We start from the raw sequence: 8,415 nt of genomic DNA, 5'->3' as shown, positions 1-8,415 counted from the left end.
GTCTTAGCATAAAAATAGCACTCTACTAGGGAAATATGTTGTTAGTTTAGCAAGTAAAAGTGTAGGAAGCCTCGTTAAATTTGAATTATTGACGGACAACAAGCAATATTTTTAATACAGGTATGTCTCAGACAATAATTTACATATTACATTTAGCAGTCTCACATGCAGAAAGTTTGGGTTAAAAACTCTAGGTACTTAGATTGCAGCTCAGATTTTCACTGGCCCACAGACCTGATCTTCAGTTGTCTGAGGCAAATGGAGCACTGGCTCCTGCTTGGAGCACAAGGAAATTTTCCTTACAGACTTCTCCTCCTAGAAAGCTATGATTCACCAAAACATGTTTTCCCCAAACTGTGATCTTAGCACCTGGAGGATTTGTGTCATTGATTTCAAATTTTTCAATTTCATATTTTCTAGTAGTATTTAGTATTTGGAAGGATAAAGGAAAAAGTCATTCCCATTTGTCAATAAAAATAGAAAGGGAAATGTTCTAAACTTTGTTGTTGGATGCAAAGAAACTGAAAGGAGCTGAAACTCTAGGTCAGCCCTGGGTGAGAAGAGCCACAGAGTAGCCTCCCCTCAACCCCAGGTTCAGCAAGAATCGTGGCACACAGTCATCCAGGGGAGCCCAGCAGCCTGGAGAAGAAAACACCCAAGTAACTGACAAGCAGTGAGCAGGCAGCTCAGCCCCACAGCTGACAAAAATCAACCAGACAAGCACAGATTTTTCAGCTATTGAAATAATAATGAAGGTATATTATGAACAGAACCATGCCAAAGCAACTCGACAAATTGAATACAATGAATTTTTTTAGAAATATAACATGTTAGTGAAATAAAATTTCTGAATGTTTATTTTAAAATCAAATGTATAAGTAGACTTGTATTTTCACAGGCATATAAAGAAGAAACAATATCAATCCCTCAGAAAACTCAGAAAAGACAAGAAAAGAAAATGTTTCCCAGTTTTTTCTGTGAAGCCAGCACTACCCTCATAGGAAAACCTGACAGAGATCTTATGAGAAAAAAAACTTACAGACTAATATTTCTCATGAACATAAATATAGAAATCCTCATTAAATATTAAACTGAATTGAACATCATGGCTTAGTGAGGTTCATGCCAGGAACACAACATTTGTTCAACATGCAAAAATCCATTAATTCACACATTAACAGAAAATTATACAGTCAGGTTAGCCCTTGGAGAAAAGAGACCCCCTGGAGAAAATTCAACACTCCTTCATCATATAAACAATGGGTAATGAAAAATAGAAAGGAAGTCCCTCAGTCTAACAAAATCTTTTTTGTTGGAGGTTCCTATAGAATACAGTGAAGTATAAAAAAATAAGATAATAAGGATTTAAAAAGAATTAAAGTTGTCTTAATTGAAGGTCATACATCTCTTTAAAAATCTTGAGGAATATACACAGCAGCTTTTACAACAAAAAGTGAATTTACCCAGGTTATCAGGTATAAGTTCATTATGCAAATAACAATTCCTTTACTATACACTAGCAATAAACATTTGGGAAGTAAAACTTTAAAATGCTATTTATAGTAGTGTAAGAGGTAGTTTAGGTATTTAGCTCAGAAATAGGCAGCTAGAAAGGGATAGTGTCTAAGATGGAGTCAGCCCTACAAGGAAAACAATGCATACTCGGAGTTAAGAGCCAACTCCTTATATAGATTGCTAAGCCCAGAAATGTAAACATAAACATGAGGAAAATGATAAAAGTGAAGATAAAGACTGGCAGTTAGGATTCCAACCCCAGGAAAGCAACTCTTTGAGTGGAATAGAATGCACCAAGTTAACAGCCCCTCCCAACATCCAGGCCAGGTTTCCAGGAATTCAGACACTGAACAACAGAAGGAATTTCTTTTGAATTCTGCCTTAGAAAGCCTGGATCCTAATTGTTTGTTTTAAATCCATGGGGCTACCTTGGTAGGTGACAAGTGGACATTGAGCAGATGACACCCATGCTCTGCTTGTCCAAAAATGAAGTAGACAGGAAGCCCACCCTGGCACCCCATTTCAAGACCCCTCCCAACTGTGAGCTTTCTTTCTTCTTATCCTTCCAATAAACTGTCTCCTTTGGCCATGATTCCATTCTTCAACTTCATGAGACATTAGCTTTGTTTGTATGATAAAAGTATCCTCTCCAAAATGAAAATACGTTGCAACTTAAGAAATTTTTGACACTAAAACTACCACAGAGAAAGTAGAGTTAAACATACGTAGAGATATACAATGTTCATGGATGAGATTCAGTGTTATTAAAATGTCAGCCCTCCCCAAATGGATCTGTAGACTACACACCATCTCAACAAGCATTCCTATAGAAAATGACATACAGATTTTCAACTACTCTTATGAGAATTCAAAAGCTAATACAATTTTTTAAAGTTGGAATGAGTAACATTACTTGATTCCAAGATTTATTATAAAGTTAATTTAGCAGGCACTCTAGGTGTTGGCATAAGAATGCATATATAAATCCATGGAATAGAATAGAGATCTGGCAAACTGAACTGACAGACACCACACACATTTGACAAGTTCATCTTAACAAGTGGTACTTGAAAAGCTGGAGGTATCAATTTTTAAAAGAAATGAGCCTTAACCTCTAATAGTGGATATATCAGAAAATTACTTTGAAATAGATCATAGACCTGAACATTAATACATTAATGCTCAATCTAATAAGCATTCAGAAGGAAAGAAAGTAGGAGCTGTTCTTCATTACAGAGTCAGTTATTTTAGAAAGGATAAAAAAGAAGTAATGAAGTAAACAGTTTGATAAGCTGAAATTTATGCAAATTGAAATTTTCTGCATTTCAAGAGACTTAAAAAATGAAAGTGCAACCATTTAAAATGTTTTTAAATGAACAAAAATGGAGGGGAGGGAAATAATTATAATACTTTTATCTAAGGAATTTTAATATACTTTCTCTCTACATATATAATACAGAGAGAATATATATATTCAACAAACTCAATGTAAAAAACAACAATTTTTTAAAATAGGCAATTCTAAGTAGGTTTTGCATAGGATGAGACACATGAAGGGCCAAAAGTATATTAAGAAGTTAACATTTTTAATAGTTAATAATGTCAACATTGACAAGGACATGGCAGAATGGGACCTTCCAAATATTCCTGGGAGAAACACAAAATGTGTTTAGTCATGTTGGAAAGTAACTTGGTAAAAGTAACTTGTAAAGTTATTTATATGCTACATACACAGCAGTTTCACTTCTCAAAAAGAATATATCCACAAAATTACTTGTGTAAAAAATGTTCTATCAGTTGTGATCCTAATGGTCAAAATGTAGAAATGATCCAAATGTTCACTAGCAGGTGCATGGGAAGACAAAATGGTAGATCTATGCAACAGAACCCTATCAGCAATAAACACAAGCAGCTCCCCAAGTGCATAACCACATGGAAGAAATTCAAGAGCATCATGATGAGTGTAAGAAGCCAGGCCAGGCACAAGAGACTCCATGGCATCATATGATTCCCAGAACTGGAAGTCCTTAAGCAAAATGGATTGGTTTTCTGGGACTGGGAGTGCGGAATGGAGTTGGCAGTCAAAAGATTGAGTGAAATGGAGAATAGGGACATTTTGAAGGGGCAGTTGGTGTTACGTAGGGGTGGCCTATCATCAGTGAAAAGGGTTAAAACCCTTAACAGCTGGACTCTGGTTAAAACCACTGAACAAAGGAATTCCACTTACAGACATCCTGGTCTCATTAGGTGGTCATAAAACAGCAACAAATCTTTTAAGATTCATTCATTTCTCCCAAAGCATCCTGACCCATCTTCTCTAGAAGATATGTATAGACCGTTTTGTCACCTTCTTCTCCAAAGCTAAAGGCCTAAGGAAGTGGTCTTCTCAAAGATGCAACTGTAATCATACAATCTTACATTCAATACATGTGCTCTGGAAGACCTGCATGGTATTGAATGATCCAGGAAAAGACAATGTTTAGATAGCCACATTTGCTGCCTAGACCCATTTTCCATATCCTCAAACCCTTATAAAACTCCCAATCTCTCACCATGATTTTGCTATTTCTTTCTCGAAAACTTGTCGACTGAACCCCTTGGCAGTGTAGCCTGATCTTAATAAATTTTTGTCTTCTGTACATTCCTTGTCTATTCGTAAATTCTTTTACCACCTGCCTCATGGGCCCTCTTCTGCCATCTTGCATGGCATATTGGTTACACATGTATGTATTTTTGTCAAAATTCATCAAAGCATCTAAAACCTCTATACTTTATAAACTGTTCCCCAATAAAGTTGGTTTAAAATGATGTAAACATATTCTGAATGCTTAGCTGACCACCTTAGGAGACCTTCATGTGAGTTGTTCCCCATAGTTCAAACGTGTTTATTATTATGCTGATATGGCATTTGGTACAATTTTAATGGCCACAGACTCAATAAGAAACAGCAGTGAGTCTTCATAAATAACAGTTGTAGTTGTGTTAAGTAGAGGCCGGTGCCTGTATAGGAAGCCCTGCTAATGAAGCATTGAAGTAAGTTTAAATAGAGAAAAATGTTGGAAAACGCAGGCCCTACCAGGCAAGAACCACCTGACCATGCTGAGTTCAGATGAACCCAAATAATTAGAGACAAAGGCCTCCCATGCTCTGAGCACCCCAGGGCTCAGGAAAACTGCCTCCCTGCCTTCTTAAACCAGCATGCAGGGCTTCAATTTCATTGGGTTTATAGTTTATTTTGTATCTGATCTGTAAATTTATTTTTATAATTGTCTAAAAGCTATATAAACACAAGGGTTTGGAGCATTTTATCTTTGCATATATTCCAGTAAAATTAAAACAAAAAAATTACAATAAAAAGAATTTAAGTCAACACTGGGGGGTACTCTATTACGTGAGTATTTTCTCCTTTAAAAAAATCAATACATTATTCAAGGCCAGAAAATGCTGAGTATTTCTTAATGGGGTTATAATTGGAAAAGATCCAGAAAGTTTGATTGGATGCTGGGGCTGCCAGAAAACACCATAGCCAAGCTGGCAGTGGCAACTCTCCACACAATTCAGGACCAGTTCTGCCTCTGAGAGCACAGAGGCAGATTTGCTGGGATAGCACGAAAGGAGTTCTTGTGCAGGAGAAACAGGGGCTTAATTTCGAAGTGAGAGACCACTTTTGAAAACAAGGAAGGGCTCTAAAACCCATCATTATGGTAGGGTTGTGATGTCTGCAGATATGTTTGGGCACCACAGTTTGGACTGAAATAGTACAATTCAATGAATGAACTTAAAGCGCCATTTTGTCAGGTCTTTTGAATTTACAAGTGACAGAAAATTCCAATTCAAATAGGCTTGGGGAAAAGAAAGGAAAAACATATACAGGGTGAGGGAATTGAAAAGAACACCAGTAGAGACTTCCTTGGGCTGAAAGGACTGTGCATAACACTCTCAAGAACTGTTCATCTTCTTTTCTTGCTTCAGTTCTCTTCTGTGTTAGCTCCATTTCAGGTAGAACCTACCACTTGTGTTGCTCTAGAAAACCTAGCTTTCACTTTAAACGACTCAGTGCTAGTGGAGAAAGAAAAAAACAATCACAAGATGGTTCAGGCTGGTCCTCACTGTCATCTCAAGGATTACGCCACCCATCAGCACCTAGAAGCCAGGAAGCCACCAGACCTGGTCCCATGTCCTAACAAGAAGCTCTGCTTGAGACACAGGTGGCTTGACAATGGGGAGCCTTAGTCCGTGAGGAAATTCAAGTGTTTGTTATCAGAAAGGAAATGGATCTTGGGTGGCAAACACTTCTGCATCTATTGCCATCTAACTATCAATATCTCTCTGTCTGAGTCACTTTCCTTTTGTGACACAATTTCCTATTGAGACACAATGCTCAACATCTACAACTTAAAGGAAAAGAGGCTGATTTTGACTCATGGTTTCAGTTCATGGTCGGCTGCTCCAAGGCAGGAACAGCATGGTGGAGGGGCCTGCGGAGGGAAAGGTACTTGACCCATGGTGGGCAGGAAGCAGAGGAAGAAAGAGGAAGAGCTGGGGGTGAGAATACACACTTCTGGTCCACACCTTCAGAGAACGACTTCCAACCAGGCCCACCTCCTAACTGCAAGGCAGCTACAGCGCCCTCACTGATGCAATAACCTTCCACAGACATAAAAATTTGGGGGAAATATTTTAGATCTAAACCATGACATCCTCTCTCTGTACACAATCTCCAAAAAAGCCAGGTCTGAGCATATATAAGTAAACTTCTAATGCATAAATAATAACATTATCCTTGAGGCAAGAAGAAGATATATTTAAATGCAAGAATAGAAAGTTGTCTTGGATCGATTTGAAAAATTAGAATCAATCCAAGAATAATAGGGAGTTTCTGGTTTCTCATCTGAGAGGAAAGAAGCTTAGAAGTTGTTCCTCTCTCCTTACAAGTGAAAAGATGAACAAATTGAAAAATCAACAAAAACCTCTCCAATTGTTTTCAGAGGAGTGAGCACACAGCGCAAATGTCTGCTACAAAATCCAATGGGAAGATGAGCAAATACAGAGAATCACAATTTACTGCAGAGAAGTCTGCAAAGAGGCCACCTCCAATGGACCTAGAGCCAGAGTAGGAAAATCTGAACTGACTGACTAATTCCTTGGGCTCCATGTGGACAAATCTGACTTTAAAATCTCCAACTGAGCCCAAGCAGAAGCCCTCACACTTCTGTGAGTTTTGCCTTCTGGAGCTGCACCAAGTTCCTGTTGCTAGTCAGGCAGGAAGAGGAACATTCTATTGTCTGTTGAGATCTGCCCTCAGGAGAAACTACCCAGAACTGACCTGCTGGGCTATTATCACAGCCACTGCCTAACTGCCTTCTGGGAAGGCGACACTCACCTCCAGCCAACCGCCACCCTGACCCTCCCTGGGGTGGGGCAGGGTGGAAATGACTTCAAAGCGCATTTAGAGCCCAGGCTTTTAGGCTCACCACAGAGGGAAACCTGGCCACAGCACTAAAAGTGCTTCCCCTCCCCACATACTTTAACATTAATAGAGACCTTTTGTTGTTGTTTTGTTTTAGCACTGGGGAACTAACCCAGGAATTCCACAGTGAGCTACATGCCCAGCCCTTTTTTATTTCTCTGTGGTTCTGGGCCAGGAATTCCTTTTCGATTGCTCTGTTTATAGCTCTTGCATCCTCACGATTTCCTACTACCTTGTGATGTTCAAGAAAGAAATTCAGCATCTGATGTGCACCACTGGCTGGGAAGACTCGGGCAGCCTTTGAGAGTGGGAAGTCTGTCCTATTTTATACTTCTTGGAGCAGGTCTCTGTACTAATCACTGACTGGTTCATTCTTTACATCACATTATTTAACTTAGTCCGTTCAGTTGAATTAACATTCTGTCTTCCAGAAAATTAAATAACCAGACCCTGTTTCATCCAGAGTGGTGACACAGGGAGATTCAAGGTTCTGTCACCAACTATGGGATTCCTCATCATGTAACTGCTGGTTTGTGTCTAGACTGAAGCCAATCCAGTAATTAATTGGAATTCCTTTAGATCGGTTCAGAATATGAGAACTTCTTTTAATCTTCACTTCTTCTTTCTCTGATGCTCTGATTTTCCGTATAGAGATTGAAGATTTTAACTATAGCAGTTTCCTTCTGTGTTGCTTTTCTCATTGCTGAGACAAAATACCCAACACCCAGAGTTAAAGGAGGAAAAGTTAATTTGGCTCATAGTTCATAGAGGTTTCAGTCCGTAATCGGCTGGCTCCAAGGCAGGGTGCCAGAGAAGAAAGAGTTCAGGGCGGTGGAAGACAGCAAAAGCAACAAGGGGCCTTAACAGCCTCTTGCTGCCCCTTTTACCCTATTTAGACTACTTAGGGTGGGTATAGAACTCACACCCTTAATCCTAGGCCCTGTCTGGCTTAGCACTGCACCATGAATTAGACACACACTCTAGATTCAGCTGCCTCTGGAAAAGCCCCATCTAAAACTGCATGAGGCTTTGGAGGGACATCCAAACACAAGCCATGATACCTCTCTAATGAACTTCTTCTTCTTTTTTTTTTTTTTGGTACCAGGGATCAAACTCGGGTCCTTGGGCTTGCGAGGCAGGCGGTGGCATCACTGAGCTAAATTCCCAGCCCCTAATGAACTTCTTTTAACATTTCTTGCAAGGCTATTAAGTTCAGGCTTCCTTGGGCCTGGCATTAAAAGGAAGGCAATCCTTTCGCTATCTGAAGGTAAATCTAACCAGCATGCTCTTAAGTGAGGAACAGTATATTAAATGTCTGGGACTGTCCAGCAAAGCAGGTTGCCCTGCATGATCAAGCTTGGGATGGGATGAGGAAGTAGGGAGAGACTGAGGAAAAGTCACCCTAGTTATGTTCAGGGACCCTTGGTTAA

The sequence above is a fragment of the Heterocephalus glaber genome, unplaced genomic scaffold (assembly GCF_053883595.1).
Source record: "Heterocephalus glaber isolate CG9 unplaced genomic scaffold, H.glaber_assembly_v1.0 deba00001610, whole genome shotgun sequence".
In the NCBI taxonomy this organism is placed as follows: Eukaryota; Metazoa; Chordata; class Mammalia; order Rodentia; family Bathyergidae; genus Heterocephalus; species Heterocephalus glaber.
This window is presented reverse-complemented; position numbering follows the sequence as displayed.